The following is a 16,465-nucleotide window of genomic DNA, read 5'->3' as shown; positions in this document are numbered from 1 at the left end:
AATTATCAATAAGCTGAAGTCTGTGGAATGCCATAATGGCCCTGCTTTAAGTGGTTCGCTGCTCCCGCAGCTCACCAAGCTGTCTCTGCCTCCACCGCCATCTTGGATTTTCTTTCCTTTTTTTAAAAACTAATTTTAATGAAAGTTTACAGAGACTTAGGGTTTCCAGCCATTCATTATTGCACTTTTCTCCCTACCGACCCCCAAGAATCGTAGTTTTCTTGATGTTGGACTTCAACTCATATTGAAGACTATAGTCCTTGACCTTCAGCAGCAAGCGCTTCAGGTCCTCCTCAGTTTCAGCAAGCAGGGTTGTGTCATCTGCATAACTCAGATTCTTGATAAGTCTTCCTCCAATCCTGATGCCACATTTCTCCTCAGAGTTCTTATCATGTTATCTGATGTTAACAGCACTAGGTGGGGATCCAGCATTTCACTTGGATACCAGGCTGTATGCTACAATTCACTATGGATATTCCACCTTCAAATTCAGAATTCCTTCCCCATCTTTTAGGTAATTCTAATACTGTAAGTCCTTTGAGTCATATAAGTGTGACATGATGCTGTGTTGGACTTAACAAGACTTGATAGACTTCAAACAGGGGTGGATTTATACACAGCAGTTTCTGATACTGAGAAAGGGAAGGTTCCTCGCCAACGCCGCTGAAGCTCCAAAGACGAACAACTAGGAAGGAGCTTTCCACCCGTCCCACAAGAAGCTATCTCCCCCGAGGCCGAAAAGCAGGTTTCTCTTCAGCAATGGCGAAGATAACGAGGAAGAGGAGGCTATCTCCGCTTCCGTGCAGCTGTGGTTCTTCAGTCCCTCCCGGAGATGCATGAACTCGGCGTGGTTGGGCAGCCGGGTGTGCCAGAGCTCTGCGTTGTCCACAGCGTCCTCAGTGGCGCCATGTTGGTGCACCACACAAACATATTTGTAATATAAGTTTAAACATTTATTTGCATATTTTACATGATAGACATGTTCCCAAATGATAATACTTTGTATAGTTTAACTACATTGTTCATGGATTCTGTATTTGTAAATTCATTTACTTACTGAATTGCATTTGTAATTATAACATAAATTCCTAACCTACCTTCATCATTGCCAATATCAGGTGGATCTTAGCCAAAATACCAGAGGAATATCTATTTGTATTTCATTGACTGTGCAGAGGTATTTGACTGTGTGGATCACACAATGTGTGGATAACCTTGAGGAGAATGAGAATCCCAAAACACCTGATGTGTTCGTGTGAAACCTATACTTGGACAAGGAGCCAGTCATCAGAACAGAGAAAGGAAATGCATCATGGCTCAAAATAAGGAAAGGACTATGTCAGGGATGCATCCTGTCTCCATATCTTTTCAATCTACATGCAGAATATATCATTCGAGAGACGGATTTTATGAGGAGAAATGTGTCATCGGAATTAGGGAAAGACTCATCAACAACCTACATTACTCAGGTGACACAACTTTGCTTGCTGGAAATGAGGGGGACCTGAAGCATTTGCTGCCAAGGATCAAGGGCTGCAGACTACAATATAGATTGAGCTCAATATCAAGAAAATGAAGATTATCACCACTGGACCAGCAGGTAACATCATGATAGTTGGAGAAGAGGTTGAAATTATTAACAACTTTATCTTGCTTGGTTCCAGAATCGACACTCTTGGCACTAGCAGTCAGGATATCAAAAGACAAATTATATTAGGAAAATCTGCTATCAGGGACTTTCCAGAGTGCTAAAGAATAACGATGTCCATCTAGAGGCTAAGGTGCACCTGATCTAGGCCGTGATCTTAGCAATTACTTGTCAGGCATCAGAGAGCTGGACAATGAACAAAGACAACATAAGAAGAATTGATGCCTCTGGGTTGTGGTACTGCAGAGGAGTATTGAACATACTGTGGACTGCCAAGAGAAAAAACAGGTCTATCCTTGGAGGAGGACATCATGATTGGAAGGATAAAGGGACAACATAGGAGAGAGAGAGAGAGCCTGGATGAGATGGATTGACATAGTAACTGGAGTAATGTGAGTAGATGTGTCAGAGACAGTGAGATTGGCTCCAAATAAAAATTTAGAGCTATTGTGCACAGGGTCGCCATGAGTCATAGTCAACTTGATGACACATGCCAACAACCTACTTTTATAGTCATTTGCCTATATGCACACACTAAGAGGAAAAAACATCTGAGTTGTGAGATGTCTACATTTTCCTAGCTGTGATCAAACAAAGATGGTTTGATAGTTGCTAATACACTATTTGTGGGGACCTTACAAAATGAAATCTATACTTGGACTAAGAAGCAGTCCACAGAACAGAACAAAGAAACACTACTTGGTTCAGAATCAGAAAAGGAGTGGTCAGGAATGCATCCTATCCTCATACCTTTTCAATCTGTATACAGAAAAGATCATTTGGGAAGCAGGTCTTTGTGAGGAGAAGTATGGAATCAAGATAGGAGAAAGACTCATTAACAAATTACAATATGCAGATGACATAACCTTGCTTGCTGGAACTGAAGAAAACCTGAAGCACTTGTGCTCAAGGTCAAGGATTGACCTTATGGATTGAAGTTCAAGATCAAGAAGACAAAGATTCTCACTATTGGACAATTGGCAGCACTGTGATAGATGGAGAAGAGATCGAGGTTTTTAGCAATTACAGCTTGCTTGGATCTACAATCAACACTCTTAACACCAGAAGTCAGGAAATCAAAAGATAAATTGCATTGGGAAAATTAGCTGCCATGGACCTCTCCAGAGTGCTGAAGAGCAACGATGTCAGTCTAGATACAAAGGTGCCTACTCCAGGCCATGATCTTTTCAATTACTTGCCATGCTTCAGAGAGTTGGACAATGACTAAGGATGACAGAAGAAGAATCGATGCCTTGGAGCTGCAGTGCTGGAGATAAGTCTTGAACATATCTTGGATTACCAAGAGAACAAATTGGTCTGTCTTGGAGAGGGTGAAACCAAGTCTCTCCTTGGAGGTTAGGATTTTGAAGCTCCACCTTACTTACCTTGGGCATGTGGCCAAGAGAGATTGGTCCTTGTAGAAGTACATCATGCTTGGGTGGCTGAACAGACATCGCAGCAGAGGAAGACCCCAGATGAGATGGATTGATACAGTAACTGGAGCAATGGGGGTTGGCGTGTCAGAGTTAATGAGACTGGCTCAGGACAGGGAAGAGTTCAGAGCTACTGTACCTAGGGGTAGCTATACATCACAGGTGACTCAAAGGCACATAGCAACAATAACATACTATGACAGGTTTGGAAGCAGAAATTGCATCCACTTCCTAAATAACATGCCTCTGGAAACTCTAAGAACTTTGAGAAATGTCTATGGTTATAGAGGGGCTTTATGCCTTTTGTGCATGGAGTTGCTATGAGTCATGCTCTACTCAAAAGCAAATATCATCAACAACAATTATGGATAACAAGAATAATTTCTATTTACTGTGTTTAACCATTTACTCCAGTGAAATAAGTGTCAGAAACCTAAGCTTTGCCCTCTCATAGAGTGGGATCATACATCCAAAACTGTTCTTTGAGTTTCCAAATAATAAATAATGAATAAACGTTATTACTTTTAACATTTATATCTGTCCAAAATGGAGCACTAGGTATCATATTTACTCTGTCACTTGGGAACACTCCCCCTTCTCCATAGAAGACAAGAAAAATAGATTTTTTAAAACTCCTATCAGACATTAAAAGACAACATGACAGCAAACAAACATGTTTACCTTATGATTACCATAGCTAACGCTTTGGAGAGTTTCCACTTCATGGTGCAGAAAGTTCCATTTGAATGTTGATACTCAAATAGTGTCAAGAGACTGCCTGAAGCTGGATAAAGAACAATCTGAAAGATTGAAAGGTAAAATCCTAAGATTCACAGAGCTGGGTATGTCACTTGTTTATTTAGCTCAGACTAGAACATTCCTTGATTAGTGGGACATTTAAGCACTGGATATTCATTGTGTCCGGTCAAAACTAATTCATATAGTTGATCCTCCAGTGAGTGCATCTATGAGGCTGTATATGACACAGGAGAACATCATATATCTTTCTCCCATGGAGCAGCTAGTAACATGAACTGATGGCCTTTGGACTGGCAGCCTCTTTACCCAGTAGGTCACAGTGACTTTTCTAAGCATTGGGTCGAGTGCTCAAAAGAGCCTTTCCTAAGTAGTTGTTATGAATGGGCTTTTATGAATGCTTTTGAATGAGCTCTAAGTCATGTCAACCCTACTGACAATAGAATCAAATCCAGCCCATCCAACCTGTATCATTCTCATGTTCTCTATTGTTCAAGTCATTATGTCAATTCTTCTCCATTAAAGCCTTTTCTTTGTTGACCCTCTATTTTTCTAAGCAGGATACCCTTTCAAAGACCAACCCCTCCTGATAACATGCCCAAAGTACATGAGACACAATCGCACCAGGCTTGCTTCTAAGAAACAACCTAACTTCACTTCTTTCAAGACAAATGTGGTTTAGGTAAGGAACTCCTTAAACTTCAAAACGATATACTTGCTCTTCAGGACTTGAAACAGCAGCAGAGTTACTCCATGTAATACATCATTCGATATATTTTTAAGAAAACTTCTTGCATATGTGGATGGTGATTGTGGGAAAAGAAAACTGAAATCCTTTACGACTTCAGGGTAGTACACAATAAAGCAAGGTTCCAATTTGTTGTTCATTGGCTCTCTATAAATCATAGACAGCTCAATAGCATATAACAAAAACAACATACAGAATCCGGTCACCCGAGAACAGAGATTATTTTATTTCTCCTTTTCTGTATTTAATATCCTTTATTTCTCCTTCTTGCCTTATACCTGGATATCCATAAAGTCTCCAGTGGCTAATTATTTTGTAATTAGGTCACCAGGCCCTTTTTCAAGGTTACTTTTTGGGTAATTTGGACATTGTACCACTAGCAGCCAAGCTTATTCTTTGTTTGCTGCACCTAGGGCATCCAGAGAATTGAAAAGGTATAGCGATTCATGGTTTTCAGCTTGTGCTTCTAGAAATCCTTAGGGTTTGGGGGAAATGCTTCTGGAGGTCTCAACTTTCTACTTTAAACTACACTTTTAAAAATATATGTCTAACCTTACTTAATAGTTATAAGATCAATTATTTAAAAGAAACTAAACCAAACCAAACAACAGTGAACATACTGAGAAGTGCCAATGTTTTGGTTTATGCTTTTTGATTACTCATTGTTGTGCAATTGTTGTTGTTGACATGTGCTGTTGAGTTGCTTGCAACTCAGAGCAAATGCATGTACAAGAGCCCTAAACCCTGCTCTGTTATGCTGTGCCAACCTCATTGTCTCCAACACAACTACCCCATTCACTAAATTGATCCATCTCATCGAGGATCTTCCTTTCCTGTGCTGTCCCTCCATTCTCCCAAACATGATGTCCCTCTCCAAGGACCGGTCCTACCTTGCAGCATGTCAAAGTATGTCAGATGACACTTCAGAATCCTTTCCTCCCAGGAGCAGCCTGATTTCACCTTCTCTAGGACAAACATATTTGTTCTCCTAGTAGTCCATGGTATAGTCAACACTCTTCTCCAGCACCACAGCTCAAAGGCATCAATTATCTTTCTATCATCCCTAGTCACTGTCCAGCTCTCTGACACATAGCACACAATTACGAAGACTATAGCCCAGATCAGGCACACCTTAGTCTCCAGCCTGATGTCATTGCTCTTCAGTACTCTGGAGAGGTCCCTGACAGCTGGCTTTGCCAATGCAATTTGTCTTTTGATATCGTGGCTGCGAGTACCAAGAGTGTTGACTGTGGAGCCAAGTGAACTAAAACTGTTAACTGTCTTAATCTCGTCGCCATCCATACTGATGCTGCCAATTGGTTGTGCAATTATCTAAATAAAAGCCCTGGTGCTGCCCTGGTTTAATAAAAATGTGTCCTGCATTTGCATGTATTTGGACTTTATCTAAGTATGCCCTTGATATGCAATACTAGGCTTTAGCACAGACCTCTTGGGACTCAGGGGTTTATTCATACCAAAATAATATGATCAAGTTCAAATCTGCAAAACAATACATCACACTTTATAAATACAGGCAAGAATTTGGTTCATTGGTGTAGGATATCTTCTTATTGTATATATAACCTCTGTTGCAGGAAAAAGAGAATGTGTAATGTATTGCATTAGAAATAAATTTTGTAAAACTTTGTATGTCATATATCTAGCTAACTTTTACTGGATATTACATTTAATACATTTCTTTTTCTGTTCTGGTAGAATAGTTTGTAAATTAGAACTAGATCACAATTACAAGTAGAATACTTGAAATGAAAATTTGATTGTAAGGCTCTTCTCTTGTTTGCGGTGTGCCTTCAAGTGGGAACTGACCCATAGCTGACTCCACAGAGGGTTTTCAGAGGGAGTTAATACGTGAGAGGAGGATGCTTGTCCTTCTCCCACAGGGTGCTCAAAGGCCTGCCAATTCCCAGAGCAGTCAGTGGCAGTGAGACCAAGTTTTTATCTTTTTACCTATTCCTCCAGGTCATCTTGGCCCTGGAGTCTCCTAAAAGTCTCCCTTTCTGTAGGGCAATCTCTCTCTTGAACTCATACAGGACAAAATTTCAAAACATAAAAATTGTTAGTTTTACACAGGAACAAAAAGTAAGAAAACCAACACAACAAAAAACACTCAAAAGAGGCAGGTTACAAAGTCTTTCTAGCTCATCTAGGCTGTCAAGTGTTTCATGCCCTGTGGTAGGCGGAGGTGTGGGAACAAAGCAAGACAAACGTGGGGATGACTAGGAAGGAGGAGAATTTGATTGTTTTTTTCTATCCGTCTCTTTTTCTTCCCCAGATTTCCATGAGATTAAGCCAGAGATTTTTTTTCCTACAGCTTCGGCTCACCTTCAGAATATTTGCAAAATAAGTATATAATTATTTTGCAAAATAATTCTATAATTATTCCCATCAAGTAACAATTTAATTTTTTAAATGTTGTCTAACTTTAAGTATTCAAGCTTCATTTAGCATAAATTAAACAACCCAATGCTATAAAAATTTATACAGATAATAATATAAATTACAAGTTAATTAATGTAAGTTACTACTTTTCAACTTTATATATATATTAGAATATATATTCAATTCTATATACATTCAACTATATTCACTCAAATATATATATATACATACACACACACCCATTCAACTATATATACATTCAAATACATATATTCAACTATATATAGTTGAATATATCCATATTCAACTATCTATATGTATGTACGTATGTGTGTATGTGTATATATACACACACCTATATACACATATACACACACATACATATATTTTGACTAATGAATGTATAGTTGAGCTAATAAATGTTCTGTGATTTTATCTTTTGCCAATAATAGCCACACATGTGGGTTTCAGTTTCTCTTATTAGAATTTTGTATTTATGATATTTAATTTTAGCAAATATACATTTTAATTCAATCTCATGGTTTTAATTTTAATTTCTCTAATAATAATGCTGGACATCAATATATATGATGAATATATATTCATATGCCTTCCTTACCAAAAAATATATTCAAATCATTTGGCATTTAAAAAAAAAATGTTTTCTAAAAAAAAATAATATGTTTTCTCTTATGGTATATGGAAAGCTAATAGTGTTACTATCAAGTTGATTCTAACTTGTAGTGATCCTAAAAAAGTGAGTAGAACTGTCCCATAACATTTTCACAGAACATTTATGAAAGTAGACAGACAGCCACTTCTTTCTTTTTTTGGACAAATGTTATCTTTTGATGTTCTGCTGAGTAGTCAACCACTGTGCCACCTGGGCTCATCTCCTGGTTTATTAACTCACTTACTGTTGTTGACTTAATTCCTCCACAGAGGTAACCTCCCTTATTTTTCCAAGACTCCAAATCTTTACAAGAGGAGACTGTCCAGTTTTTTTACCTAAGAGTGACAGATGGAGTTGAACTACTGACCTTTAAGTTGCAGCCCAATAATTTACACATACCACTAAAGTGCCTTTTCGGTGTATTGTTGTTTTGTTGTTATGTGCATTAAGTTAACTCATAGCGGACACAACTAATAATGGCCCTATCAACAATGGCCTTGAGCCTCACCATCTCTGACTCCTCTGAGCCCATTTCCATAGTCATTGTGTCAATCCATCTCATCCAGGGTCTTCGTCTCCTGCACTGTTCCTCCACCATTCCAAGCATAATGTCCTTCCCCAAGGATTAGGATTCCCTGACACCATGAACAAAGTATTTGAGAAGGAGTGTCAAAATTTTCTCATCGAAGGAACAGCCTGATTTCACCTTCTGCAAGTCAGAACTGTTTGTTCTCTTGATGGGGCTTAGTATGTTCAACACTCTTCTCTAGCACCATGACTCAAAGGCATTAATTATTCATCATTATTCATTGTCTAGCTCTCAAACATACAGTAAGCAATTGAGAAAACCATGGCCTGAATCAGCTACAGCAGCACCTGGTTCAGGTGCACTTTAATCTTCAAAGTGACATCATTGCTTTACTTAGAATTTTTAAAAAAAAATTTTAAAGAAAATGTTGAAATAATTTATTTAAAATAAAAATATATCTTTTATCATAAATTAATGCATATATATTATAATGTACAACATGTCAAAGTATGTGAACATGCAACTTAAATTAAAAACTCCAAATAATATGTAAACATGAAAAGATGCACTACCTCAGGGAAAATTCAGGAAGATGTAAATTAAACCAAGCTGCCCATCATCAAGTTATTGTCCATCCAGAGATACCTTGAAACAAAGGTGTGGCAAGCTCCTTTTCATAAAAATTAGCCACTGAAAATAAGATAATTGTATTTCAACATATATTACTAACTGATATTCATATTATATAATAGATATATAATATATATATAAAATACAATTAGTGAGCAGAGTTTAAAGAAATTCACTGATTTCAACATATATTTCCTTACAGCAATTGGTTAACTGATATTCATGTTATATATAATATATATAATATATAATGATACAATTATTTAGGAGAATTTAAAGAAATTCACTGAAAATGTTTGCCTTTGTGTTGTACTTAAACAAAATCCTCACGTCTCTATAATTTCATGTTTGTAAATATAAATATAAAAATAAATCTGAAGCAAGAAACACAAAATATCTCTATTTGTTCATTATTAGTAATAGGTACATGAGTTATTGTATAAATTATTCTCTTTGCTCTCCTAAATTTTTTAAAATTTGAAAAATGAAAAAAAAACTACACTGTGCTTGTTTTAGTGATTTTCAACTATTGGGAGTTCTGGTAGCCTCGTGGTAAGAAAAGCAAAGCAATCGTGAAGGCACGTGTAGTTCGAGGTCACCAGCTGCTCCGCGGGAGAAGGATGGGCAATCTCCTTCTGTGTGATTTACAGCCTTGGAAAACCCACTAGAGGGTAAGCTGTTGGTCTGTTCTGACTTGATGATGCACAACAACAACAATATAGAAAAGAATACAGTTCTCTGTCATGTTGTCAAGTGTGATTAATTGAAGAATATCTGGCAAATGCAAGACAAGCTCTTGGAAAACAAAAGAGAAGCTATGGTTTTATAATCATTAACAATTGTTCAATTTACTGAATAAACATTTTTTGTGATTTAAAATAATATAGATAATAAATCAATCATTAGTGTAGATACTAAGCTGTAACCGGTGTGTATAGTGCCAGCCCTTTGATTTCCATCAGAAGAATCTCATTAATATTAGTGATTATAAAATGAGGCAGGATTTAGCGCCTTAGGAGTTGGACCAGTAACAATAAGGTCAGCAGTTCAAATAATCTACAAGCCACTCTGAAAAGAATGATGGTCAACATTTTCCTGTAAAGACTTACCACCCTAGGAACTTGATAGTATATCACCCTGATTTCAATGAACTCAATTGCAGTCTGTTTGGTTATGTATTGTAGGTGGAGGTGTAATTAATATTAAGACAAGGAGCCCTGCTGATGTTGAAAAAGTTAAGCCTTTGGCTACTAACTGAAAAGTCAAGACTCAAATCCACCAGCAAGTCTGTAGGGGAAAACTCCTAGCAATTGACTCCTCTATATAATTCAGCCTACAAAAGCTATGGGGCACTCATGTTTCCTATGAGTCAGAATCAACTCAACAGCACACATCCTATTAAAAAAGTCAAAATGATACCAGAAACAGTAAAAATGTAGACATGTATTTGAGAAGAATCTTTTTTTTAAAAAATTTTTTTGAGATGATGTAAGTTACAGAGAACTGCCAGAAGTCCAGGCTGGGTTTAGAAGGGGTCGTAGTACTAGGGATATTGTAGCTAATGTTAGATGGATATTGGCTGAAAGCAGGGAGTACCAGAGGAATGTATATCTGTGCTTCATTGATTATGCAAAGTCATTTGACTGTGTAGATCATAACAAACTGTGGCTGACTCTGAGAAGAATGGGAATCCCGGAACACTTGATCATGCCAATGCTAAACTTATACTTGAACCAAGAGGCAGTCATGAGAACAGAGCAAGGAAACATTGCATGGTTCAAAATTGGGAGGGATGTACGCCAGGGATGTGTCCTGTCTCCATATCTTTTCAACCTGTATGCAGAACAGATCATCCAGGAGGCTGGGCTCTATGAGGAGAATTGTGGTGTCAGGATAGGTGGAAGATCTATTAACAATCTGCGTTATGCAGATGACACAACTCTGCTTGCTGAAACTGAGGAGGACCTGAAGCACTTGCTGCAGAGGGTTGAGGACTGCAGCCTTCAATATGGACTGAGGCTCAATGTCAAGAAGACAAAGATTGTCACCACTGGACCAATTGGCAACATCAGGATGGATGGTGAAGAGATTGAGATTGTTCACAGCTTTAGTCTGCTTGGCTCCACAATCAACACTGTTGGCACCAGCAGTCAGGAAATTAAAAGAGGTATTGCGATGGGAAAGTCTGCTGTTAGGGACCTCTCTAAAGTACTGAAGAGTAATGGTGTTTCTCTGGAGACTAAGGTGTGTCTGGTACAGCCCATGGTCTTTGCAATCACTTGTTATGCATCGTAGAGCTGGACAATGGCTAAGGAGGATAGAAGGAGAATTGATGCTTTTGAGCTTTGGTGTTGGAGAAGAGTGTTGTGGGTACCATGGACTGCTAAGAAAACAGATTCATCCTAGAGAGGGTTAAAGCGGGATGCTCCTTGGAGGCAAGAATTCTGAGGATCATCTGACATACTTTGGCCATGTTGTAAGGAGAGACCGGTCCTTGGAGAAGGACATCATGCTTGGGAGGGTGGAGGGCAGGCGCAGGAGGGGAAGGCCCTCTAGGAAATGGATTGATTCGGTTCCTGGGGCAATCAGGATGAGTGTGTCAGAGACAATGAGATTGGTACCGGACAGAGCAGAGTTTAGAGCTGTTGTACATAGGGTCGCTATGAGTCGCAAGCAACTTGACGGAACATAACAACAACAACAGCAACAATGTTGAGCTGTTCTTTATTTCACTTCATCCTTTTCCTCCTGGCAGGAATGCCCTTTAACTGGATCTAGTTAAGCCTGACATGTTTGTAAATATCTTCAGAAACCTGCATTTCGTAATTACGCTTAAGGAAAAATTGTCCAGGTTTTGAAATAGAGACTACACAATGCTTCAATGTGTTACCCTCTGCCACTTAATAATTTTTAAAAGAGAATTCCCACTTCCTGTCACTTTTGACATAAGAAGTTGATCTCATGTTCGATCATACTTTATGCTTCTGTTTTAAATGCTGACACAGCACACTGTAGCCCAGCTCTGTCTTTCATTGAACAGTATTTTGTAGACTCATTATCCCGTTGTATTCTTTATGGTTACAGGAAGAGAAGTCTGGTGACAATTCTAAGGAAGAAACACTGTGGAGAACAGTTGTGATCTGACACACATGGGGTCTCCTTGAGACATGACTTGATGACAATTCAAAAATTCATGCCATTCAGTCAGAACTGACTCAAAGCTGACCTTCCAATGGGTTTCTTGTGTGTAAATTGTGTTGAAAGGAAACTGGTAGTTTCCCCCCTCCTCCAAGGAAAGGCTGGTGGCTTTGAACGATCAAGCATGGTGTAGTCTTTGAATTAGCAACACAGCACTGTATGGACTACACTATCAGTTGTTGTTGTTGTTGTTGTGTGCCATCAAATTATGTGTGACTCATAGTGACCCTATGTACAACAGCCCTAAACCCTGCTCTATCCTGTGCCAATCTTACTGTCTCTGACACATGTACACCAATTACCCCAGTCACTGAATAAATTCATCTCATCAAGGGTCTTCCTCTCACTCCTGTGCTGTCAATCCCAAACATGACATCCCTCTCCAAGGACTGGTCCCTCCTTTTAACATGTCCAATGTATGTCAGTCAAAACTTCAGAAACCTTGCCTACAAGGAGCAGCCTGGTCTCACCCTCTCTACGACAAACTTATTTGTTTTCCTAGCAGTCCATGGTATATTCAATACTCTTCTCCAGCACCACAGCTCAAAGGCATCAATTCTCCTTCTATCATCCGTAGTAATTATAAAGCTCTCTGATACATAGCAAGTCATTGCAAAAACTATGGTGTGGATCAGGCACATCTTAGTCTTCAGACTAACAGAATTTGCTCTTTAATACTTTGGAAAGGTCTCCGACAGAAGGCTTTCCCAATGTAATTTGTCTTTTTATCTCCTGGCTGTTGGTACCAAGAGTGTTGATTGTGGAGCCAAGCAAACTAAATTTGTTAACAATGTCAATCTCTTTGCCATCTATCATGATCAGAGCTCCCTTAAATGACAATTTGTAAATGTTATTTATAAACTCTAGCTTATCACCATGATGTCAGTTCTGATTTTCAGCTTATCTCCCAGCATGTTTCCAAGGCTGAACCAAGCATGTGTGACTTCTAGATTATCAGCAGACCACACCACCGGAGTATTTTGTGAGAATTAGGTTTTGCTGTTGTTAAGCACCTTTGAGGCTACTACAACTCCTGGTAAACCTTTGAACAGCAGATCAGAACCTTTCCAGCACCATCATCATGAACTCCACCATATCAAGCTCATTGTTAAAATGGATTAATGTGCCAATCTCTTTCACTGATGATATTCTTCCTCTCTTTGGCCAAATTCTCACTTTCCAAGTACAGTGTCTTTCCAAGGACTGGCCTCTTCCAAAAAGGTATTCTTTAAGAATGTGAAACATAGTTTCACCGTCCTTGCCTGTAAGGAGCACTCAGGTTTCATGTCATCAAAGGTAGATTTGCTTGGTGGCTTGTCACTCCCAGGTATGTATGTTCAAAAGTCCTTGCCAACATTGCTTTTCAAAGGCATCAGTTCTTCTCTTTATTCATTCTCTAGTATTCAAATACACTAGAAGTCAGTGAAAACATTATGTCTTAGATCAGGTGCAACTTAGTCTTTACATTGATGTCTTTATTCTGCAGCACTTTAAATTGTTCCTTGAGAGCAGATTTTCCCAAAGCAACAGACAACAGTAATTAGAATGTGCTAAATCTGTTGCCATCACAATGAAGTATGAATGAAGGTTAAAAAGAGAAGTCAAGGAATAGTAGTTGTATTATTGTCTGGACACCGTTCCTAAAGGCCAGGCCGACTGAAGATAACTGAGAAAGAAGAATTATGTGAAATGAATGGGGAACAAAGTATAAGAGAAATCAGTGAGACTAGAAGAGGTGATAAAGGCTTGATTGAGAAGAGAGGCTGTCTTTAAGAAACAGGGAAAAATACCAAAGGTATAAAAACTTGTTCAGAAAATCATATATTCCTTTCTTTTAAAAAATAGCTTTTTAATAAGTGCATTAAATTCACAACACAGACTATTTGGGAAATAGTAGAAAGAAAAGAAGATTATTCCAGATGTATCATCCTCTTTATGAAAGCAATGTTTCTTTTGTCTTGTAGTATTTCCCAATAGCCATGGTATTCTCTCAATATTTTCAAAACATTATTATTTAAGAATTTGTTATTATAAATATTGTTTAAAATTACCAAACTGCGTAAACAATATCAGTTGGTTATTACTTGAGAAAAGTCAAGAAGGGTCTGTGTCAAGACTGCATCCTTTCTCCATACCTATTCAATATGTAGGCTGAGCAAATCACTTAAGAAGCTGAACTTAAGGAAGAGAAGTGGTATATCAAACTCAGGAAAATTCCTGAAAAATCTGCATTATGTAGAAGACACAGCTTTGCTTGCCGAAAATGAGGAGGATTTGAAATGCTTGCTGCAGAAGTTCAAAGACTACTGCCTTTGAGATAGACCACATCTAAACATCAAGAAAACAAAAATTCTCATTCCTGAACCAATAGTATCATTACAGATAGAGAAAATATTGACGTTGTCAACCATTTCATCTTACCTGGATTCTTAATTAACACCATTGTTAGCAGTCAAGAAAACAAAAGAGTGTTTTGCCTTGGGAAAGTCAGCTGTCAAGGGACTCTCCAAAATATAAAGAAGCAAGTATGTCAACTTAAAGTACTCCTGATTTAGACCAGGATATTTTCAACCATTTGCTATGCATCTGACAATGAACAAAGATGACAGAAGAATAATTAGTGCCTTTGAATTTTGGTGTTTGAAAAGAGCATTAAATATCCTGAGGACAGCAAAAAAGAACAAGTTTGTCTTAGAGGAAGTGTACCCAGAGTGCTCTGAAGAGGCAATAATGATGAACCTTTGTCTCGTATGTTCTAGGCATATTGGCAGGAAGGGCTCTACCTTAGAAAGGGAGATCATGCTTGGAATGGAGAAGAATCAGAAAGACTCTCAACAAGATTGATTGACAAGGTTACTGCAGCAGTGAGCTCAAGTGTTGATGAGTATCAGAGTTGACAAGGATGACATAGGATAGGATGGGTATAGATCTGTAGTTTATAGAATTCATGTTTATGAGTTGTGTGACTTGATAGCATACAACAGCAGTCATTCATCTAAGAGTGCTGTTGGTTTGGGTTTTTTGTTTGTTTTAAATTATTTGAGTCTCACTATAACCTTGTTATCTTTATTGAGGAAGGTGGAGCATTGCAGCACAGAAAGGAACTTGCCCTGGTGCGCGCAATGCCTAAACCTTACATACACAGTGTGCAAATACTGCCAACTCTAAACATTCTCTGCTTGACGTTTGGGGCATTTGGAACTTTTCCTCTGGTAAATAATGCAATAGTAAACATGTTTTTCATAGCAATCAGTGCAAAAATGTTTAGTTATCCTCTGAACATAAATTCTTAAAAACACAACTATAGAGGCAGATGTGGGGAAATGATGAATCTTATGTTGTTGTTATTGTTAAGTGCTGTCGAGTTGTAGATGACTCATAGTAACCCTGTGAATGAAAGACCTGAATATTTGTATAACTTTTCTTTTTTCTCCAAGTTCATAGAGTTTCTGAAGGCAAGCTATTTCAGAAGCAAGTTATTTCGTAAGTGGATACCACTCCTGTTTCCAAGCTTGTTTTAATTGGGGAGCTCCACCAAACACTGTCCACCATGGGTAACCATTATCACATTTGACACATCAGTGTCACAGGGTTTAGCATCACAGCAATCACGAGTTACCCCCATACAGCAAATGAATAGTGCTATCTATACCACTTAGAAGAATGTTTGACCAAAACCAGTTAAAACCAGGTCTGAGGGCCGCAGATTAAAATCACATGTCTTTGATTTGGTATCATAACTTTCTATCCACCAGGTCTCCAGAGCTCTCTCTAGGTTAAGGGTGTTGTTGTTAAGTCCCATCGAGTCGTCAATGACTCAAATCTTACGTAGCCAAAATATATCAAAAAATGCATTTATATGTAAAAAATGATCTGACACATAATGTGTAAGCAACAAACTTCATTACATCTCTTCTACCTAATAGTCTTAGTTCCAATTAAACTTCTAATTTTGAAACAGATTCACATACAATTGTAAAAAATAATACAGAGAAATCCCATTTATACTCTTTCTGATTTACACCAATAGTGACATCATTGAAAACTATGATACACTATACAACCAGGATACTGACACTTTCATATCTAATATTTCCATAAGGACAGTCACCCTCATGTTACTCTATCACCACCATACTCACGTTCCTCCTGTCACCACTCACTCATTAATCTCTCCCAAACATTAATTTCTTCTTTTTCTAAAATTTTAACATTCCAAGAAACTATATAAACTAAATATAGCAGAAAGCTGTGGTAGCCTCGTGGTAAGGAGTTGTGTTGTCTATCCAAAGACGCGTGGCTCAAATCCACCAGCTGCTGTGGTGGAGACAGATGGGCAATCTCCTATACAATGTACTGCCTCTGAAAACCCAATGGAGGGTCAGCTATGAGTTAGTTCTCACTCAACAGCACATGTTGTTGTTGATTGCTGTCGAGTTGAGCATGACTC

General features: G+C 38.2%; 1 pseudogene; it reads left to right on the top strand.

Moving 5' to 3' along the window:
- Window positions 1-832: 832 nt before the first annotated feature.
- The window catches only part of LOC102871262, a 48,824-nt pseudogene continuing 33,191 nt past the window's right edge, over window positions 833-16,465 (top strand).

Source organism: Elephantulus edwardii, unplaced genomic scaffold (genome assembly GCF_000299155.1).
Source record: "Elephantulus edwardii isolate Elephantulus edwardi_28Jun2011 unplaced genomic scaffold, EleEdw1.0 scaffold00150, whole genome shotgun sequence".
Lineage (NCBI taxonomy): Eukaryota > Metazoa > Chordata > Mammalia > Macroscelidea > Macroscelididae > Elephantulus > Elephantulus edwardii.
Note: the sequence above shows the minus strand (reverse complement) of the source record. Positions and strands in the feature narration are given on the sequence as shown.